Below are 21,751 nucleotides of genomic sequence, written 5' to 3'. Positions count from 1 at the left end.
TAGAAAAGTGACAGTTTTCATTCCCCCTCTTGAATGCTCTATTCAAAAAATGCAAATGCATGCTATCTCCCTTACATATCAAAATAGTACCCATCATATCATCCAGGCTAGCTGGCTTTAATCCAATTAAGACACACCTGCAGACTAAACTTCTATTTTAAAAGAAAAATATTTTCCAAAATATTATATACATTAATAGCTTCATGACACAGCCCACCCACTATCTAACATCTATTTCCTCCACTCACCCAGCACACTGTGGCTGCAATGTACACAATCCACAGGATACACTGCAACAACTCGCCAAAGTTTCTCCAACAACAACAACAAAAACCAGCAAACTCAGCCATTTAGAAGGACAAGGGCGGCAGGGAACACTATCATTTCCCAGTTTCCCTCTAAGATACACATCACCCTGACTTGGACATTTATCATTGTTCCTTCATGGGTCAAAGTCCGGGAACTCCCTCCCCGACAGCACTGTGGGTGAAACTTCACCATATGGACTGCAGCGGTTCATGTAGGCTCACCACCACCATCTCAAGGGCAATTAGGGGTGGGCAATAAATTCTGGCCTTGTCAGTGAAACCCATATCCACAGAACTGCTTTTTTTTTAAATATTGCACCCCCATGACAAAACTGTTTGAGATGATTTTAAAACAAAAACCTTGCACAACGTTTTGTGCAGAGTTAAATAGCTGCTGTGAAGTTCATATATGAAATCTGCAGAAAGGAAACTCACTTGGAAAATCTTCATTCATAGAGCAAATAAAAGGTAATCACATTTTAAAACGTTATTCCAAATCTCTCCCTTTTTATATCACACTATGTTAAGTTTTAACAATTAATATACTAGGAGGGATGGACAGGCTTGGAACTCCTCCATAAATGGAGCTTTCACAGTGGCTGCTGTCAACACCCCAGAGATGAGTACTACATAAAGTGATCACGTCAAGATGCCAATATTTGAACTTGTGATAAACTTTTAAAAACTAAGCATTTACATACATAAAACTTACTTCCTACCAGCTTTTCTCCACTGCTCTCAAAGTTAAGTTACTTAGTTACAAGCGTCGCCTGCCTACCTGAATGACCAATCTTTATTGGGGTGGACTCACTAGGTTTCCATCAGTATGTTCCCTCGCTAACATAGACAGACATTCCTTGCTGATGTACACACAAATATCTTTTGCAGCAGTCGTCACAATATCACTCTGGAGCAGAAATACTGGCTGATTTTTTAAAAAACCTAGCCTAAGTGCGCAGAACTCAATTATGATGCTCCAATTGCCAACTTGGCTCACAGATGGTTGAACTCAGCAGTCACAAAACCAAGTGTCACATCCCAGGGATGTGACCACCTCATCTGTGGCTTAGTACTTGTATTGCCACAAGATTGTTTAAAGCACTTGTTAAAGGAGACAGAGTCTCTACATGACGGTTAGGAGAGGTAACCAAGAGCTCAGTGGGAGATGTTTCGAGAAAAGTTTTGAAAGCGAGATGAGGTTTGAGGGCAGAGTCTCAAAGAGTAAGCCCAAGTCAGCTGAAGGATTTGCAATAGAGGGAGAGGGGAGAATGAGAGCTGATGTACTCGATATGGTCCAACCAAAAGGCAATATTACTCATCACAGAAGCTGTTGGGAGCATCTGCACCCATAACCCCACCCCTCCTCCACCCCAATTAGTTTTGGAAAGTATGTCAGTATCAAAATAAAACATTTTATGGATTAAAAGATTAACATTCCTTTTAAATAATACAACAATATGACAATAGAATCAGCTCACATTTTCTTTGACTATATAAATTGATTGCTGTATTTGTCTATATAATGAGGACTACAGTTCAATAGCAACTAATTAGTTGCAAATCACTAAGTCATTCAGAAGATGCAAAAGAGATTTAAAAGCAGCTGTTAATGCTAAAATTACATTTGCAACCATTGTATCTTTATACATGCTGTAAAAAAATAATGTCTTCAGTGCTGGAGGACATCTGGTTCCCATTTGAAACAATTTATCTTTTCTTGCAATAACATTGTGGATTACTTCTGGTATTAGGCGAGACTGTATATTCTGAGCAATCCCGCTTTGCCCCTTTTGACATGATTCTTCCCTCAATATAACATCTGCAATTAAAAATGCAACACCAAAAGAATGTGTTTAACCCAGGAGTGTCAAGTATTATCCATCTTTATTAAAACATGTTTCCTAAATAATCCCATTTTCAGGCTCCTCTAGAGATGCAGAACCAGAAATGCTAGAAATTTTGTAATACAGCAGCAGATGCTACTATGATTAAAAGGAATGTTTTTGAAGCTCCTTTGGGCCCTCTGACATCAAGGGACTAGCTGAGCACTTGTCATGGAAGAGGGTGTGGCACTATGAACTTACTTTTTAAAAATTACTTGCGTCGTGCATCAGTGCCATTTTACATTAACCTCACAGTGTAAAGAGGTTACAAATTCAGAGTTCAGGTAACAGGAGATTATGTTGATAGAATTAGATGATAATGCTGGGAGTCGGCTTAGTGGAGCATAAACTCCGGCATAGACCAGCTGAGCTGAATGAAAGAAAGACTTACAGTTATGTGGTGCATTTGACACTGACAAGGGGTCCAAAGCATTTTATAGATAAATAAGTATTTTTGAAGTCTACTCCCTGCTGCAATACAAGGAAAGCCTGTTTCTGTGCTGTATATTTTACATAATTCTTCCTTCAACTTAAACCAGACTGCAGCAGTAAAAATGCAGGATAATATATGCTGTTAACACAACAAAATAAATTCACTGACCAATTTGCCTCAAAGGGGTGCAGGAAGGTTATTTCCAAGGATTAAGCGCTGGCCCACTCAATGATTAGCTTCGCAATTGATGGTACTCATCACAGAAAGGATTCTTATTCAAAGCACTGTTGTAACACAGACAAAGTCCAATCTAAATATTCACATTCCAGCCAAGTGCTTCACACTGAACCACTAGCCCATCTCACAGTAGTGGACTCTACAAAAAAAGCCATTGAAGGGATTCATACCACTGCACAGGTAGCTGAGTGATAAATATTTTATTGACAACTGGTTTTGGGTGTTGTGCTCAAACTACATTTACAGATGTTTGTATTGATCAATTTCAGTTGTGAACAAAAACTTCACAAAATATATTTACAATAATTTGGTAGGTTTCTTCATGACACCTCCCAACTTAGAATTGCATTTTAATAAAGGAAAGATATGATCACTCAATTAGCTGCTGCTTAATCTTTCCTTGCTGCCAGTTTCACAGACTATGTTCTCCATTTGTGATTTGTATGTTTGCTACTTTTTCAGCTGTGGCTTTAACCAATCAGGCCTAGGATGATGTATTAACTTACAGATGCAACAGTGATGTGCAGACAAAATGTGCTGGACTCAAAACATTGTTTGGAAAACAACTGATGAGTAGATTCATGACAGAAGTCAATAGGTTTTTCATTACTAAAGGAATCAGGAGATATGGGGATAGTGTGGGAAAAGTGAAGTCAGGGTAAATTAGCCATGATCTTCTTGAATGGTGAAACGGAGTCCAAGAGTCGAATGGTTCTTATTTATTAATACCCAGAGCCCATGGGCAAAATGGGAAAGATGTTTGAGAGATCTTCCCAGACAATGGAATGTGTTTTTCGGGATTGGCTCCTGGTAAAAAAAAGGCCTCTTCCACACCAGGACAGGTTAATAAATTTGGCAGCCACTTCGAAAAACTCTGGACAGAAGACTGAGACACAGCTTTTTGCTGTCAATCTGCTTAGGGTGTGACTTTTTATAGCAAAAAGCTACTATCAAACATTAAAGAGACTGGTAGTGAGACAGGAGGACTGATCCCTGGTATCTGTCAGCGTTGGGCAGTGCAGGGTCAAACAGCCTTATGGGGGATATCAGGGAATGGACAGGCTGCATGTTAATGTTAGTGGGTGGGAATCAAGAGGAGCTGTGATAGTTACCTCACACAGAGGGCAGTTGGCTTGTGTGAGAAAACGTGAGATGGAAACTCAGTCAGGCAGAGCTCAATATGAGGCGCTCCAACTGTAGGACAAATGGTCAAAGCCAGTCGGTGAAGTAGGCAAAAACAGAAACAGAAATACCTGGAAAAACTCAGCAGGTCTGGCAGCATCGGCGGAGGAGAGCACAGTTGACGTTTCGAGTCCTCATGATCCTTCAACAGAACTAAGTAAAAATAGGAAAGGGGTGAAATATAAGCTGGTTTAAGGGGTGGGGGGGGGGGCGGGGGTTGTTGGGACAAGCAGCCAGTAATAGGTGGAGATAACCAAAGGATGTCACAGACAAAAGGACGACGAGGTGTTGAAGGTGGTGATAATATCTAAAGGAATGTGCTAATTAAGAGTAGAAGGCAGGACAGTCAAGGTAGCTCTAGTGGGGGTGGGGGAATACTAAAAGGTAGAGATAAACAATGGGTGGAAATACATTTAAAAATAATGGAAATAGGTGGGAAAAGAAAAATCTATATAAATTATTGGAAAAAACAAAGAGGGGGAAGAAACGGAAAGGGGGTGGGGATGGAGGAGAGGGTTCAAGATCTAAAATTGTTGAACTCAATATTCAGTCCGGAAGGCTGTAAAGTGCCTAGTCGGAAGATGAGGTGCTGTTCCTCCAGTCTGCGTTGAGCTTCACTGGAACAATGCAGCAAGCCAAGGACAGACATGTGGGCAAGAGAGCAGGGTGGAGTGTTGAAATGGCAAGCGACAGGGAGGTCTGGGTAGTGCTTGCGGACAGACCGAAGGTGTTCTGCAAAGCGGTCACCCAATCTGCGTTTGGTCTCTCCAATGTAGAGGAAACCGCATTGGGAGCAACAAATGCAGTAGACTAAGTTGAGGGAAGTGCAAGTGAAAAGCTGCTTCACTTGAAAGGAGTGTTTGGGCCCTTGGACGGTGAGGACAGGGGAAATGAAGGGGCAGGTGTTGCATCTTCTGCGGTTGCACGGGAAGGTGCCGTGGGAGGGGGTTGAGGAGTAGGGGGTGATGAAGGAGTGGACCAGGGTGTCACGGAGGGAATTTATCCCTACAGAATGCCGCCGGGGGGTGAAGTGAAGATGTGTTTGGTGGTGGCATCATGCTAGAGTTGGTGGAAATGGCGGAGTATGATCCTTTGAATGCGGAGGCTGGTGGGGTGATAAGTGAGGACAAGGGGGACCCTATCATGTTTCTGGGAGGGAGGAGAAGGCGTGAGGGCGGATGCGCGAGAGATGGGCCGGATACGGTTGAGGGCCCTGTCAACCACAGTGGGTGGAAAACCTCGGTTAAGGAAGAAGGAGGACATGTCAGAGGAACTGTTTTTGAAGGTAGCATCATCAGAACAGATGCGACGGAGGCGAAGGAACTGAGAGAATGGGATGGAGCCCTTACAGGAAGCGGGGTGTGAGGAGCTGTAGTCGAGGTAGCTGTGGGAGTCGGTAGGCTTGTAATGGATATTGGTGGACAGTCTATCACCAGAAATTGAGACAGAGAGTCAAGGAAGGGAAGGGAAGTGTCAGAGATGGACCATGTGAAAATGACGGAGGGGTGGAGATTGGAAGCAAAATTAATAAATTTTTCCAGGTCCCGACGAGAGCATGAAGCAGCACCGAAGTAATCATTGATGTACCAGAGAAAGAGTTGTGGGAGGGGGCCGGAGTAGGACTGGAACAAGGAATGTTCCACATACCCCATAAAGAGACAGGCATAACTGGGGCCCATGCAGGTACCCATAGCCACCCCTTTTATTTGGAGGAAGGGAGAGAAACTCACTTTCTGTTTCTGTTTTTGTTTTGGATTTCCAGCATCCGCAGTTGTTTGCTTTTATCTCGGTGAAGTAGGCAACTGGAGCAAGGTGAGGTGACAGGAGAACTCTGCAGCAAGGCCAGAGACAGGGGAAAAGTAGGCGGGAGGAGAGAGTCAGCAGGGCCAAGTTTCTAAATTACAAAAATAAACAAGTGCAATAATAAAATGATGTAAAAGGAATAATATAATTGCTTTGTACTGTTTAAAATTTGGTTAAATTGAAGAGATTAAAATGCCCTTCAAGGAATGCAATGCATATCTATGGTAAATATTCCAGTTTCATTATACCACTAAAATGTGCAATTCACCAAGGCTCCTTCGACAGCACCTTCGAAACCCACAACCACCTAGAAGGACAACGGCAGCAGACAGATGGGAACACCAACATAAAAACAAAAAGCTAAAAGCTACTGCGGATGCTGGAAATCCAAAACAAAATAAAAACAGAATTACCTGGAAAAACTCAGCAAGTCTGGCAGCATCGGTGGAGAAGAAATCAGTCAACGTTTCTTGATTTCTTCTCCACCGATGCTGCCAGACTTGCTGAGTTTTTCCAGGTAATTCTGTTTTTATTTTGTTTGGGAACACCAACACCTGAAGTTCCCCTCAAAGCCACTCACCATCCTGACTTCGACTATATCACTGTTCTTTCACTGTGGCTGGGTTAAAATCCTAGAACTCTGTCCCTAACAGCACTATGGGTGTGCCTACACCACATGGAATGCAGCAGCTCACCACCACCTTCTCAAGGGCAATTAGGGATTGGCATTAAAATTCGATGCCCATGCCCCATGAAAGAATTAAAACTGATTTCTGTGCTGCTGCTCATAAAATGTCTCTCTCCTGCTATTAACCAACATTTCTTAACTCTTTTATGTTATTGCTTGTGCAATAATTATGTTGACATTCACATGGCTAACAAATATAAAAGTAATTTAAAGGGAATTGAGGGCAGGGCAGAACTAGCATACGTGTATATCGATAAGAATTGCAACATAGATGAGCTAATGATCTGACAGAGAGATAACTAGCAAAATGTATACATAGAGACTGAAACCAAGTGTCAGGGCTATAGGCATAGCCACGACACAAAGTACCTAAATCATAGGTAGAAGTGGGGAGCAACACAGAACAATTGAGCAGGGGGAAAGAGGCACAGTTGTGATGGTGATTTTGAAATGGTTTGAAATGTTGTTGAAGATATTTTGTGAATAAAGTATATTTTTGCAAAAAAAGAAGGAAAGAGGCACGGTTGAGAGAGGTGGACATCTGCCTCTTGGGGAAATATTTAATTGGGGGGGTTCAAAGTTACAATAAAATGGCTGAGGGAAGACAGACACAAGGGCTGGGAGCAAATGGTCAAGTAAAAGAAACGTCAGAATGAAATAATTTTGGCAACAACTGAAATTGATTTACTATAATCTAAAGACAGGATGCCAGGAATGTGTACAGGCAGTGTACATGATACACAAGCAGTTGTACAATAATTTTTTTATAGGCATTTAAAGGATATAGAAATTGCATGCAAAATGGAAAATTTAAAAGAAACTCATCCCAAAACATCAGCCCCAACAATGAGTTTGTTGTTTTTGTAGAATTCCCCCCCCCCCCCACCCCGCCCCGGCCCCGGCCCCGAATTAGCAGACACACATACCCACATTTTAATTTCATAGAAAATTTTCCCAGATAAGGATTGAGTCAAGGTTTTGGCAAGGCAAGGTTTAGGATAAAGAGAAGGGATCTCACCATGAATGCAAAGCTGAAATCAGGGCAGGAACGAGGGATATGGTTGAAAATAAGAAAAGTAGTTGGGGTGAAACTTAGTGACATTGCTGGTGTTGAGGTACAGGGACGGTGAACGCGGTGGGGCAGGGGGACGGGGAACGCGGTGCGGCAGGGGGACGGGGAACGCGGTGCGGCAGGGGGACGGGGAACGCGGTGCGGCAGGGGGACGGTGGGGCAGGGGGACGGGGAACGCGGTGCGGCAGGGGGACGGTGAATGCGGTGGGGCAGGGGGACGGTGCGGCAGAGGGACGGTGAATGCGGTGCGGCAGGGGGACGGTGAATGCGGTGGGGCAGGGGGACGGTGGGGCAGGGGGACGGTGAATGCGGTGCGGCAGGGGGACGGTGAATGCGGTGGGGCAGGGGGACGGTGGGGCAGGGGGACGGTGAATGCGGTGGGGCAGGGGGACGGTGCGGCAGAGGGACGGTGAATGCGGTGCGGCAGGGGGACGGGGAACGCGGTGGGGCAGGGGGACGGGGAACGGGGAACGCCGTGGGGCAGGGGGACGGTGCGGCAGAGGGACGGTGAATGCGGTGCGGCAGGGGGACGGTGAATGCGGTGGGGCAGGGGGACGGTGGGGCAGGGGGACGGTGAATGCGGTGGGGCAGGGGGACGGTGAATGCGGTGGGGCAGGGGGACGGTGGGGCAGGGGGACGGTGAATGCGGTGGGGCAGGGGGACGGTGCGGCAGAGGGACGGTGAATGCGGTGGGGCAGGGGGACGGTGCGGCAGAGGGACGGTGCGGCAGGGGGACGGTGAATGCGGTGGGGCAGGGGGACGGTGGGGCAGGGGGACGGTGAATGCGGTGGGGCAGGGGGACGGTGCGGCAGAGGGACGGTGCGGCAGGGGGACGGTGAATGCGGTGGGGCAGGGGGACGGTGAATGCGGTGGGGCAGGGGGACGGTGCGGCAGGGGGATGGTGCGGCAGGGGGACGGGTGATGAGACAAGAGCTCAGATATCGGGAGATGGAGAGAGGGGCGGGGTTGTGGTGAAGCAGGGTCGGAGCTGTCACTGGGGGACCGGGAGGTGCGCCATCCATTACTCACCCACTCTCTGCTCGATCCACTGCCCCTGAAGGAAGCCCCGATATTCTCACTCCCGCCGCTAAAACCCAACTGCGACTGAGCTCTGCACAGCGGCCACTGCCATCGCGACAGGAAACACCGCCGAGAGATCGCCCTCCACCGGCACCGCCACCTGCAGGACACAGACAGAACTACCCGCCCTCCACCGGCACCGCCACCTGCAGGACACAGGCAGAACTACCCGCCCTCCACCGGCACCGCCACCTGCAGGACACAGGCAGAACTACCCGCCCTCCACCGGCACCGCCACCTGCAGGACACAGGCAGAACTACCCGCCCTCCACCGGCACCGCCACCTGCAGGACACAGGCAGAACTACCCGCCCTCCACCGGTACCGTCACCTGCAGGACACGGCGAGAACACTAAAATAAAAGCAAAGTATTGTGGATGCAAATCTGAAATAAAACAACTAAAAATACATAATGAGGTAATGTTTAACCAAGTTTTTGGAGTTTTTTTGAAGGAGTAACATGCGCAGTGGATAAAGGGGACCCTGTAGACGTTCTGTACTTGGATTTCCAGAAGGCATTTGATAAGGTGCCACATCAAATATTATTAAGGAACATAAAAGCGCCTGGTGTCGGGGTATGGTATTCGCCTGGATAGGAGGCTGGCAGGAAACGGAGAGTAGGCATAAATGGGTCATTTTCTGATTGGCAGGATGTGATGAGTGGAGTCCCACAGGGGTCTGTACTGAACCTCAACTTTTTATGATTTACATCAATGACTTAGATGAGGGGAGTGAAGACATGGTAGCTAAATTTGCAGATGACACAAAGATAGGAAGGTAAGTAGGTTGTGAAGAGGACGTGAGGAGGTTGCAGATGGATATAGATAGGCTGAGTGAGTGGGATCTGGCAAATGGAGTTTAATGGGGGAAAATGTGAAGTTCTTTACTTTGGCAGGAAGACCGAAAAAAACAGAGTATTACTTAAATGGAGAACAGCTGCATAATTCTGAGATGCAGAGAGGTCTAGAAGCTCTAGTAAATGAGTCACAAAAAGTTAGTATGCAGTAATTAAGAAGGCTAATGGAATGCTATCCTTTATTATGAGAGGGTTTGAACATAAAAGTAAGGATGTTATACTTCACTTATACAGGGCATTGGTGAGACCGCACCTCGAACACTGTGTGCAGTTTTGGTCTCCTTATTTAAGGAAAGATGTGAATGCATTTGAGGCGGTTCAGAGGAGGTTTATTAGATTGAGACCTGGAATGAGTGGGTTGGCTTATGTGGAAAGGTCGGACAGACTGGGCTTGTTTCCACTGGAGTTTAGAAGAGTGAGGGGTGATTTGGTTGATGTATGCAAGATCCTGAACAGCCTTGACAAGGTGGATGTCGAAAGGATGTTTCTTCTTGTGGGTGAGTCCAGAACTAGGAGACACTGTTTTGAAATTAGTGCTCGCCCTTTTAGGACAGAGATGAGGAGAATTTTTTTCTCTCAGAGGGTTGTGAGACTTTGGAACTCTCTGCCTCAGAAGGTGGTGGAGGTGGGGCCATTGAATATTTTTAAGGCAGAGGTAGATAGATTCTTGTTAGGCAAGGGAATCAAAGGTTATTGGGAATGTGGAAATCGAAACACAAGAAGATCAGCCATGATCTTATTGAATGGCAGAGCAGGCTTGAAGGGCTGAATGGTCTACTCTTGTTCCTATTTCTTATGTTCGTATGTAAAAATATAAAGTGCTAGAAAAAGCTCAGGAGGGCTGACAGCATCTGTGTTTCAAGCCCAGTATGACTTCTTCCGAATGTGTGAGGGGTGAGGCTGGAGGACCTATTTTTATTTTTGTTGTCAAATGTGCTAAGCTAGGATTCTAGCAAGGATGAGTTGCAGACATATCAGTGTATTAACTTAAAACTTAGTTTATTTACACTATTTAGAGCAGGTATATAGTGAGTTACAGGGAAGGCACATCTTCCCTTCAGGGCTACCCGTCTGTAGCCTACAGTACGTACTCTAGCACATGGTGCCTGACGTCTGTGCCACATCATCATGTGCCCATAGATTAACATATCCATTCCGTTAACCCTTTATACTACAACTTTAACTGGGACAAAGTCCCACAGTCCACCTCGGCACTCGGCAGCCCCTTTCTCCTGCATCGGCTGGCCCGACTCTAGCCCACACCCAACCCCGCAATGAAAATCCCATCCTTGTGGGCATTTTCTCCCGGGGCAGGCGGGCCAAGCCGGGAGCTTTCCCAACCTCCACTACCTGCCTCGAGGAAGGAAATCCAGGCCTATATGTTCATTTGATTCAATCCCTTCTCAATGGACAACTCTCATCCCAGGAATCAATGAATCTTTATTGCACCCTCTCTAGGGCAAGTATATCCTTCCTTAGGTAAGGAGGCCTAACCTGTACACAGTACTCTACATATGGTCTCACCAAAGCTCGAAATAATTGCAGCAGACTTACTTGTATACTCAATACCTCCTGCAATAAAGGCTAACCTACTATTTGCTTTCCTAATTGCTTGATGTTAATAAACTGTATGTTAATTTTAAGTGATTCTTGTACCAGGACTACAGCTTTTATTTTGTATTTGATGTAGAAAATCAAGATGCTTTGCAGGAGTCCTACCAAACAAAATTTGACACTGAGCCACGTAAGGAGATATTAGGGTAGATGACAAAATGTGGTAGGTTTTAAAGAAGTTAAAGGAGAAAAGAGCGACAGAGAGGTGGAGAGGTTTAAGGATGGAATTCCAAAGCTTAGGGAATTGGCAGCTGAAGGCATGACTGCTATTTGAGAAGCGATTAAAGTAGAGGATGCAGAAAAGGCCAGAATTGGAGAAGCAGATAGCTGGGGGGCGTTCAGGGACTGGAGGGGATTACTGAGATAAGGAGGGGGAAAGGTAATGGAGAGATGTGAAAATGGGACTGAGAATTTTAAAATCGAGATGGCATTTAACTGGGAGCCAACACAGGTGATGGGTGAATGGGACTTGGTGTGAGTTAGGACATGGGCAGCAGAATTTTCTTCAACACTTTAGGCTCTGTGTCCAATTTTGCAAATACAATTGCTCTCACTCCAGCAGGGCTCTGTGTCATCATCAGAGCCCAACAAATTCAAGCCTAATAATGTGCTCTGGGAGTTCCAATTTTTTTGGGACTAGTTTCATTAGTGTGATGCGTTCTCAACTGGCAACATGTCTGTGGTTAGATAAATGACCTAAATCCCACTTTTTTTTATTCATTCATGGGATGTGGGCTTCGCTGGCTGGGCCAACATTTATTGCCCATCCCTAATTGCCCTTGAGAAGGTGGTGGTGAGCTGCCTTCTTGAACTGCTGCAGTCCCTGTGATGTAGGTACACCCACAGTGCTGTTAGGGAGGGAGTTCCAGGATTTTGACCCAGCGACAGTGAAGGAACGGCGATATATTTCCAAGTCAGGATGGTGAGTGGCTTGGAGGGGATTTTTCCAGTGGTGATGTTCCCCCACTCCAGCCCTCCATTTGAAAACTGCATTGCATTCCAAAGGTGGTGGAATCCTGTGCTGTCCCCTGGGAACATGATTTTCTAGTTGTGCCCGCACCCCTTCCCATCAGCAATTGAAAATCATGGCCATTAACTCTCTTTCTCTTTTCACAGATGCTGCAAGAACAACTGCGTATTTCCTTCTCTGTCTTTATTACACACTTCCAGCACTCACTGTTTTTTGGTGTTTCCTCCAGTGTTCAATCCCTGTGTATACCATGAAATAGAATTTATTGTAAACCACAGTAAGTCCACCTGCCATACTTTTTTAAGTAGTTGAGGCGTGTTATAATAAACATGTTGACTGAAACACAATACACTTACTTATGTATTGTGTGATCTACTTTAACCAGTGAGCACACAACAGAACCTCCTTCCAGACCACCAGCTCACCCTGTGGCTGAACATAACAGCAGCACATAGTAACCTTGTTGGTTGCATTTTTTTTTACTCATTCTTGGGATGTGGGTGTCGCTGGCTAGGCCAGCATTTATTGCCCATCCCTAATTGCCCTTGTTAAGAGGGCATTTAAGACTCAACCATATTGCTGTGGGTCTGGAGTCACATGTAGGCCAGACCAGGTAAGTACAACAGATTTCCTTCCCTAAAGGGACATTAGTGAACCAGATGGGTTTTTATAACAATCAATAATGGTTCCATGGCTTTCATTAGACTTTTAATTCCAGATTTTTATTGAATTCAAATTCCACCATCTGCCATGGCAGGATTCAAACCCGGGTCCCCAGAGCATTACCCTGGGTCGCTGGATTAGCAACAATACCACTATGCCATCGCCTCCCCTTAGGAATATTACACGATAAAATAATTATGACACTGCTGCTTTAGTGTCCAAAAATGTCAGAATGTCCTTGCAAAGGATCACAGTGCTATAATTGATCTGTATATTGAGCACAGAAAGAACATTTGGAACTCATTATTCACTCCACGTTATCTCAACTCTTATAACTCTGTTAAAATCAGTCACAATTTTGATAAGGCAAAGTGAGCAGTTATTACAGTATTTGCTGTTACAGTTATTCATTAAAGACTCATTATTCTATGTAACATTCATGCTTATCATTTTTCAATTGCAAGTATTACTACCCTCTAGAATGGCCTAGCAAGCCCCTAGGTCAAGGGCAATTAAGGATGGGCAACAAATGCTGGCCTTTCCACTGAAGGTCACATCCTGTGAAAGAATAAAGATGTCTACTACAGGCCATCAAACAGAAGAGATAGAGGAGTACATTTTCAGACAAATTAGAGAAAGATGCAAGAACTTTAGGGTAGAGGTAATTGGGGACTTGGTTAATAACAGTGTAAAGAGAAAAGAGGGGAAGAGTTTCTGCAATGTATATCAGAACTTTCTCCATCAGAATATTTCCAGCCCAACAAGAAAGCAAGTAGTGCTGGACCCGGTTTTGAAGGATGAATTGATCGTAATTTCAGATTTAGAAAATTTATGGGAAAGAACAAGGAAAAATCAAATGCGAACAAATCCAACTGGAGGAGAGCAAAGTTCAGTGAGTTGAAAAGGTATCTGGCCCAGATGGAGTGAATTCAAAGATTGGCTGGCGAATCAAGTGAACAATGGGAAGCCTTCAGAGGAGATAGTTTGGGCACAGAGTAGATAGGTTCCAATGAGGGTGAAAGAGTGGGCATCTAAAATTTGATCCCCCAAGATTGTGAAAGATATAAAGATTTAAATGAAACCGAAAAAGGGTGCTTATGATAATTGTCAGTTCATAATTCAGTAGGGAATGATACTATGTAAAGTACTGAACTGAAAAATGAAATAACAGGGACAAAGACAGTGTATAAGAATAAATCAGCAGGTAATATAAAATGAAACACAAAAGCCTTAGTGAAAGTGCAGAGGAGAGTGACTAGAATGGTACCAGGATGAATGACTTCAGTTACACGGAGAGACCAGAGAAACTAGGGTTGTTCTTCTTAGAACAGAGAAGACTAAGGAGAAATCTTTAAGGGTTTTTATAAAATAAGTGAGCAGAAATAGTTTCCACTGGCAGGAAGATCAAAAGGTGGAAGATACAGATTTAAGATAATTGGCAAAATAAAAACTGGGGAACATGAGGAAGAAAATTTTTATACAGTGAGTTGTGATCTAGAAAATACAGGCTGAAAGGTTGGTGGAAGCAGATTCAATAATAACTTTCAAAATAGAATTGGATAAATACTTGAAAAGGAAAAAAAAAATGCAGGGCTATGGGGAAGAATCAAGGAGTGGGATTAATTAGATAACTCTTTCAAAGACCAAGCAGAGGCACAATGGGCCAAATGGCCATCTTCTGTACTGTATCATTCTATGTTCTGTGATATAACAAATACAAATTACTTGGGCAATAACTCAAGGTTATTCCAGATTTTCCCGGAAAATTGTGACCTTTGACATCTTTTGCACACTACGCTGTTCTGTGAACTTACTCAACTATTTATTGGAACAATTGTAATCAGTGACCTTAGAAGTGGCACAGCTTTTGGTCTTGTCCCACCCACTTTAATACTGAAACAATTCGAGTCATAGATTTCTGACTTTTTCTAGTCCTTTGACTATGGTGAATTTGATCATTTGCAGGACATTGTATGAGTTTGAAAGTATGCAGTTGCTATATCCAGGAGCATTCTACATACTTTTTTAACCACTTATTTGCCAGACAATAATTTAAATTACCTAAAAAGTCTCAAATTAAATAAACTGGGGTGCAAAGTTTGACAGTATTTTGCTCAGCCTCAGGCTTGAAACTAGGCAAAATGTTCAACTTCAGTGTCTACATTTCATGCCCCAAGGTCAGCTGAGAGACGCTGTCTAGCTAGTGTGTCCTAAACTTAAGGCTCGATATATCATTGGGTGGCAGCTGATAGTGAAAATTTCAGTCCTATTAAGATTAAAGAGTTAACTTAATAATTCTGAGCATGTGCTTACGGAGCGATGTCACAATGATGACCCTCACAGAGAAGATGACTGAGAAGCATCTCAGAGAGTAGCTCCAGCGTGTTCTGGTCTTATTTAACCATTGTGATTAATTAGCATGTAAATAAATGTGTTTTCAATAACATGCCATTGCCTCCAGCAAGATCTTTTTTAGGGCAAGAAGCCAACAAATCCTGAGATAAACCCACAATAACAGGTGGTGGCAGCAGTGACTAAACCCACAGAGAAACAGTAGAAAATGGCAGAAAAAACCTCAAGTGAAGCAAAGCACCAGCGCAGGTCAGCGGGTGAAGAACTTCAAGGCCAACCCACCAACTACACCAGAGATGATAAAATAACAAGGGCAATACTGCAACTGGTAAGATAAGCAGTGCGAGAAAAGACAACCTTAAATCAGGATGCAAAATAGCTACTGTACTTTTTCCCTACCAGAATCCTTCCTAAATATTGAGGACCCCAGGCAGGCTGAGTAATGGCAGAATTGACAAAGACGTTTTACCCAGTACCGCGAGACCTTGGGTCTTGCTAATAAAGAGAACAGTGATCACGTTAACACTTGCTTATACGCTGTTGGGAGCAAAGCAGAAGATGTGCTGGCCAGAGAGGGAGTGAATAAAGAGGCAGCCTCCGAGGAGGATGTCATCAGAGCCTTTGACTCATTGTTCAGCCTTCGTAAAAATATTGTCTCGAGAGGGCGAAGTTTAATCAGCAGAGTCAAAAACAGGGTGAAGGGATTGACTCATTCACCAATGAATTGTACTGCCTTGGTGAAAACAGAGTATGGAACACTAAAAGATGACCTGATCAGAGATAGAATAGTCATTGGTACTTTAGATGAGAATCTCTCATGATTTCAGGCAGATTTAAATCTAAGCAAAGCTGTACAACTGGCCAGACAGGCTGAAAATCGAGGTAAATTAAAGCTTTTGTCAGAGATGCAAGGGAAATTTCCCAAGAACAGCCAAATAGAGTCATTCAATATGTGGGTTGCAAAACCAAAAATACAGCAGCGTGCCAACCAAGCAAACACCTTTTGAAGGCACCAGTCACCATTTTCCAACATTTCTGCTGTGGCGGGAAGAGTGCTATGCCTGAATTATGCAGTACCATTGCTGTGGCAAGTTAGACCATTTACAAGACAGAAGGACAAATCTGTTAAAGGAACTGCCATTCAAAAAATTCACGACTTGGACAATCAGGAAAACACCTTCTTGGGAGAAATCAAGAAAAATCCAAACTAGTATTGGAGCTCTGACATTGATGTAAATGGCATCTGACCGAGTTCAGGGTAGATGCAGGAGCTGGTGTCTCAGTGTTATCTGACAGAGTTTCATGGCTGAATAATGTGACACTGCAACCATCGTCTATTCAACACCAGGGACCACAGCAGGATATTTCAGATCTTTCACTCCTCTTTGGGGACAGGCTAGAAGAAGTGGGAACAGGATGCACCAAGAATGAAGGTAACCACTCGCAAAATGACATGTTAGACCTTAATTTGCTCCTTCAGGGAAAGAATGCAAGAGAACAAAGCTGCTGCAGAAGCAGATGATCTGTTGGAAGAAGAGGTTCCAGACCTTACTACACTCTGTGATTGCACTGCCAGGCTCAGACAAACTTGAAACGTTAATTCTGTTTCTCTCTCCAAAGATGCTGCCACACTTGCTGAGTATTTCCAGCATTTTCTGTTTTAGTATCATGAAGCCTTTGTTGTCTCTTTTGAGAATTACCCTTTTGTTGAAAAAGATAATAAAGAGCTGAGTCTGTCTACTTATTTCACTGAGCCCACCAATGAAATGAAACAACAATCACAAGTAGCCAGTGAAAAGCTACCCAGGGAGAATGAGACGCTTAACTCCAAGTTGGATCAAACCAATAGTGAAAATTCAGAGGTTGTTAATCGGTACAAATATAAACTGGAGCTCCCACTTGGATCTTATCAGCAAGCCATGGAAGTACTCAAGCCTTCTTTCAATAAAAAAGCAGAGGCCCAAACTACAGAGCTTCGACAGCTGAAGAGTACCTTAGAAAAACTTTAAAGTCAAGCATCAAATGGAGCTTGGAAATATTAAAATTAAGCACAAGTTGGAGAAGTCTAACCACCTAAAAGAGAAGGCTGAATTATAGACCCAGCTATTAGCAGCCAACCAGCACTGGCAGGGAGGGGTTTACACGTTAGAAATGATACAACAGCGTTAGACAAAGAAGTCGGTCACAGAACAAATATCTGCAGAAGTCCTGGCACTAGCTGGCTATCCTAGTACTACTGAGACTCTGGTAGTAAAAACTATTACTGCAGAAGTCCTGGCACTAGCTGGCTATCCTATTACTACTGAGACTCTGGTAGTAAAAACTATTACTGCAGAAGTCCTGGCACTAGCTGGCTATCCTATTACCACTGAGACTCTGGTAGTAAAAGCTATTACTGCAGAAGTCCTGGCACTAGCTGGCTATCCTATTACTACCGAGACTCTGGTAGTAAAAGCTATTACTGCAGAAGTCCTGGCACTAGCTGGCTATCCTATTACCACTGAGACTCTGGTAGTAAAAACGCCTGTCGCTGATGTTGAACTTTCAAGCGAGTCTGCAGACCAGAGTATTACGCAGGAACTCCCTATAGATCTCAGTCCTGAAGTTTATTCCATTGTTGATGATGGCACAATCCTACTTTCTGCAGTTGGCCCAGAGATCTCGTTGTCTGCAGTGGAGAAGCCTCACACTGAAGCAGGTGTGGAAGTGATACCACTACCTAGAAAGAGAAATTCGTGCTTTGAGAGTAGTAGGGAAGTCCTCCTTGTCTCCAGCAGTGTCTTCAGGATGTTCTTTGTTTTTCTTTTAATCTACCAGATTTATTCCTGGCTCAGGCATTGAATGCTTCTCTTGTCATCACAAGAATGATTCAGCTGCAAAGTCCTTCACAGGAGCTCAAAGTGCTTCATTTTGTCAAGCCAGTGCTTTCCTCACTATACAACACAGAAGGTGGTGAGAGGGAGAATTTCAGTTTGTCATCTGCCTTTGCCACGAGTTGTGATCATTTGCTTCCTGGAGGGTTCTCTTTTGAATCAATTTTTCCTTGATTGGTTTTCAACGTCTTTACATTCAGGTCATCGAAAGAGTCACATCCAGGAGCCAACTGTTGTGAGAAGCTGCTATCCCACTCCATCCAAGGAGACGATAAGACATAAACCCTGCCCATCCTCCAAGAGAACCAGGAACACTGTTAGGAATTGATGCCTTTGGAGAAAATGACTAGGAGGGCGTTTATTGGGGGGTGGGGAGGGTGGTGTGGAGGGTGGAGGAGTTGGTTGGATACTGTAAATGAGGTTAACAGTTTGTGGGAAGAGTGAACTTGGGAGAAGATGTAGAATAACTAATGCTCCTTATGCACTTGCTCAGTAGCTATGTCACAGTGGCGTCATTCACAGAGAGGATGACTGAGCAGCATCTGAGAGAGTAGCTCCAGGTTTTACTTAACCTTTGCAAATAGCGTGTAAATAAATGTGTTTTGAATGAAAGAGTATTTTCTTCAGCGAGATCTCTTCCAGAGTAAGAAGCTTACAAATCCGAGATAAAACCACATTAACAGAAGTTTCACACCTGTCGGAAAGTGCTGGCCTTCAGGAATTAGAAGAAATAAATACCAACGTACCTGGTCTTGAAAACTACATCGACACTTCCGTTTGCCGGTGCTGCTTGGGGCCTGCATCGAAAGACTTCATGTATGCCCCAGCGAAGTGTAGCTCCAGCCCATTCAATGAGGATATGCCCCTTTTTATACAGCACTTGCTGTCGTAAAGCAGCTAAGTTTAAAGGTCCAGGAAAATTGACAGGCCAGTGGGTTGGCAAGTGTCCAAGGCAAGTTTGTAGGATTTGTGGGATGGGGTGGTCTGGGGGGCGGGGAGGGGGTAGTGGGTTGGTCAGAAGTCTCGGGGGGCATCGGTTGTAGGTCTGGGGGAGTGTGGGGCGGGTGGATCAGTCATAGGTTGTGGGGTGTTGGAGGTCAGGGGGGTGTCAGAGGTCGGGAGGCTGGGGGCTGTCAGAGGTGGGGGGGATAATGGTAGTCGAGGGGGGCTGGGGGTTGCCAGATGTTGGGAGTCTGGGGAGCATTGGAGGTCGGGGTGGGTGATGTCAGGGGTGGGGGTTGCATGATGTTAGAAGTCGGGGATGGGGGTGTCGGAGGTTGGGTGGAGCGGGGGGTTGACAGAGGTCGGACGGGGTGGGATCTCTTGGAGGTTGGGTGTAGGGATAGGGGGTTCAAAGTTTGGGAGGGTTGAGGGTGTTGGAGTTCGGGGGAGTGTCGGGGGTGAGGGGGTATCAGTGGGGGGGGGTGTCAGAGGTCAGGGTTTTGGGGTTATTGGAGTTCAGGTGGGTGGGGGTGGTGGTCGAGGGTGTGGGGGAGTGTCCCGTGGGGTCGGTCTGAGTCATTACAATAGTTACTCAGAAGTTAGAAGAGGTTTTAATTCTTCTAACTTTTCCTGAGTAACTATTGGTATAACCCTGGTGGAACCATCCAAAATTTACCGCATTAAACCACATTTTCAGATGGTTTCCAGCACAGCACAATTGTCCAGAGGAAATTAGCACTTCTGGGCAATTGCTGTGCAAACGCTTACCTGGGAACTTCCCAGAGGGATTCCCTAGCGCATCTTTCTGATACCCCCCAAATCCGATGCTGTTACAAATGGGCTTTGAGGGGGGAGGAATCCATATCACTGAACCTCAGAGGCAGGGTCAGTCTGCAAGAATCCAAGAGAGAGCCAAGAGATAGAGGCAGCAAGACGCTACTGTCAGCACAGCTGCTCTGGTCATTGTTTACAGGTGCAAATATCTTGCACCTTCTTTCCAGTAAAACAACCTGGACCTCCCTTTAATCTTTAACAATGAAGCCGTCCAATCTTGTCATCAGCAGTTTTCAGAACAGGTCATATGACCCCTTCATTCCTCCATTTCATCCTAAATTAAAGGCACAGTCCAAAAACACTACAATCTTATAAAACCTCACATTTGTAACATTGTTGAAAATTGCGGTTTAGGATTGTGCAACTGGTGGACATGCAGTCCAGTCTTGTTCCAGGACTGCCAACACGGGAAATCTGGGCTTTACAGCCTAGCGTCACTAGGTGGTGGTTAGAAGTAGAAAGCTGACTAAATCTCTTTAGCCAAGAACACACGTTAACTACAGCATCTTCACTGTGGCTCCCATTTGTTTTGAGCTATCTCAGTGCAGCCTGAAACCTGGACACTCCTGCTTCATATGGTTCAATACTTTATTGCACACAATATTCAGCACTAACAGATGAACCTGCACAAGGAGGCCAGTTTCTGATGCCCTTAACAAGTATATTTTTAGGATTTAAATAATTCAAAGTGAACAATTTTACTGTGATTCCAACATAAACGACCTAATCTATTAGATATGGGATGGAGAAAAATTGAAAGGTATGCTGCTTGGGTTAGATTAAGTAGGGTTGGTGGAGGCTTGTGTGGACTATAAATATTGGCACATATGTAAATAAATAACCCATTCTAAAATTAAATATCAGGCCAGTTCAAATGCTCATTTTGTTTAAGGTGCAAGTGAGATTTAGAGTAATTTTTTACACTGAAATATTATACTTTTTTTTTTAATGGCCCAGATTTTGTGTACTTAATAGTGGCTGAGACACTCACCCCTATTGAGGGTCGTAATGGCAACAGAATTTCCAGATTGTGCATACTTACCCAGAAAGCTGGAAGTTGCAGTGTGCTTCATTGCGCTCTGAAGGAGCCTCCGCTGATGGTCCCACCAAGCCGCTCTGTAAAGCAGCAGGGACCCATACTTCGTGAACTGCAGCTGATTGCCCACAAGTAACATTGGACTTAAGGCTGTTTACACTGGAGTTGATGCTGGGAAATGTGAAGCCTGCTTTGGAGTCAATCAACCATTCCAGGAAGGCGCCAACAGCAGCAGGAGGGAACTTCCAGATTTAACATATAAATTTTATGCACTTCTAATTTAATAGCTTATCAGACTTTTTAAAATGGATTTTATTTATCTGACTTTTTAAAAAAAAAACAAGATTTCAGTGATTAAAAGATTTTTAAATTTATACAACATTTTATTAATTTTAAATGGTTTCTTTGTTTCAAGGTCAGGTTATCAAGATTACAGTAACTTCTAAAAGACCTTCAAATGGGATTAGGTAGGTAGGTCAGGTGTTTCTCACGTGTCGGAGCAGACTCGATGGGCTGAAGGGCCTCTTCTGCACTGTGAGATTCTATGATTCTGTATATGTTTACCAATATAAAAACTGACCTCTTTGATGTTTCAATGTAAAAGATTCTTAGCAAGATTGAAGTTACTTTTAAAAGATCTTTAAATATTTTTCTGGCTTCTTTGATGTTTAAATATGCATTTGACGTTGTAGGATCACTTCAAAAATATTGAGACTATCTTTCTAACAGAGAGGACAATCAAGGTGTTGAAATCACACTTCCGGTACTTGGACAGGACAGGGGGTACTTATCAGTGCTCTGGCATTGGTGCCGAGGAATATGATGGTAGCTGTTGCACATGGCACAACTTTTCCCTGCAGGAAGGACTGAACATTCACACCACAGATGAGATATGCCCCAGAAATCACTGAAGTGATAATGAAAAA

At 44.3% G+C, this 21,751-nt stretch overlaps 1 protein-coding gene across 2 annotated transcripts in view; it reads right to left on the bottom strand.

Moving 5' to 3' along the window:
* Nucleotides 1-9,111, bottom strand: part of LOC144696756 (protein FAM3C-like) — a 58,552-nt gene extending 49,441 nt beyond the window's left edge. Inside the window, exons 1-2 of one of the 2 annotated variants that reach the window (XM_078568439.1) lie at nt 9,017-9,111; nt 8,636-8,878 (exon numbers count right to left, since the gene is read on the bottom strand). The gene's annotated coding sequence lies outside the window, so the exon portion shown is untranslated. Of the gene's footprint in view, nt 1-2,792; nt 2,867-8,635; nt 8,879-9,016 lie in introns of those variants that run through there. The other variant, XM_078568441.1, reaches the window with a different exon arrangement.
* Between the last annotated feature and the right edge of the window lie 12,640 nt (nt 9,112-21,751).

The sequence above is a fragment of the Cetorhinus maximus genome, chromosome 22, assembly GCF_964194155.1.
Source record: "Cetorhinus maximus chromosome 22, sCetMax3.hap1.1, whole genome shotgun sequence".
In the NCBI taxonomy this organism is placed as follows: Eukaryota; Metazoa; Chordata; class Chondrichthyes; order Lamniformes; family Cetorhinidae; genus Cetorhinus; species Cetorhinus maximus.
Note: the sequence above shows the minus strand (reverse complement) of the source record. Positions and strands in the feature narration are given on the sequence as shown.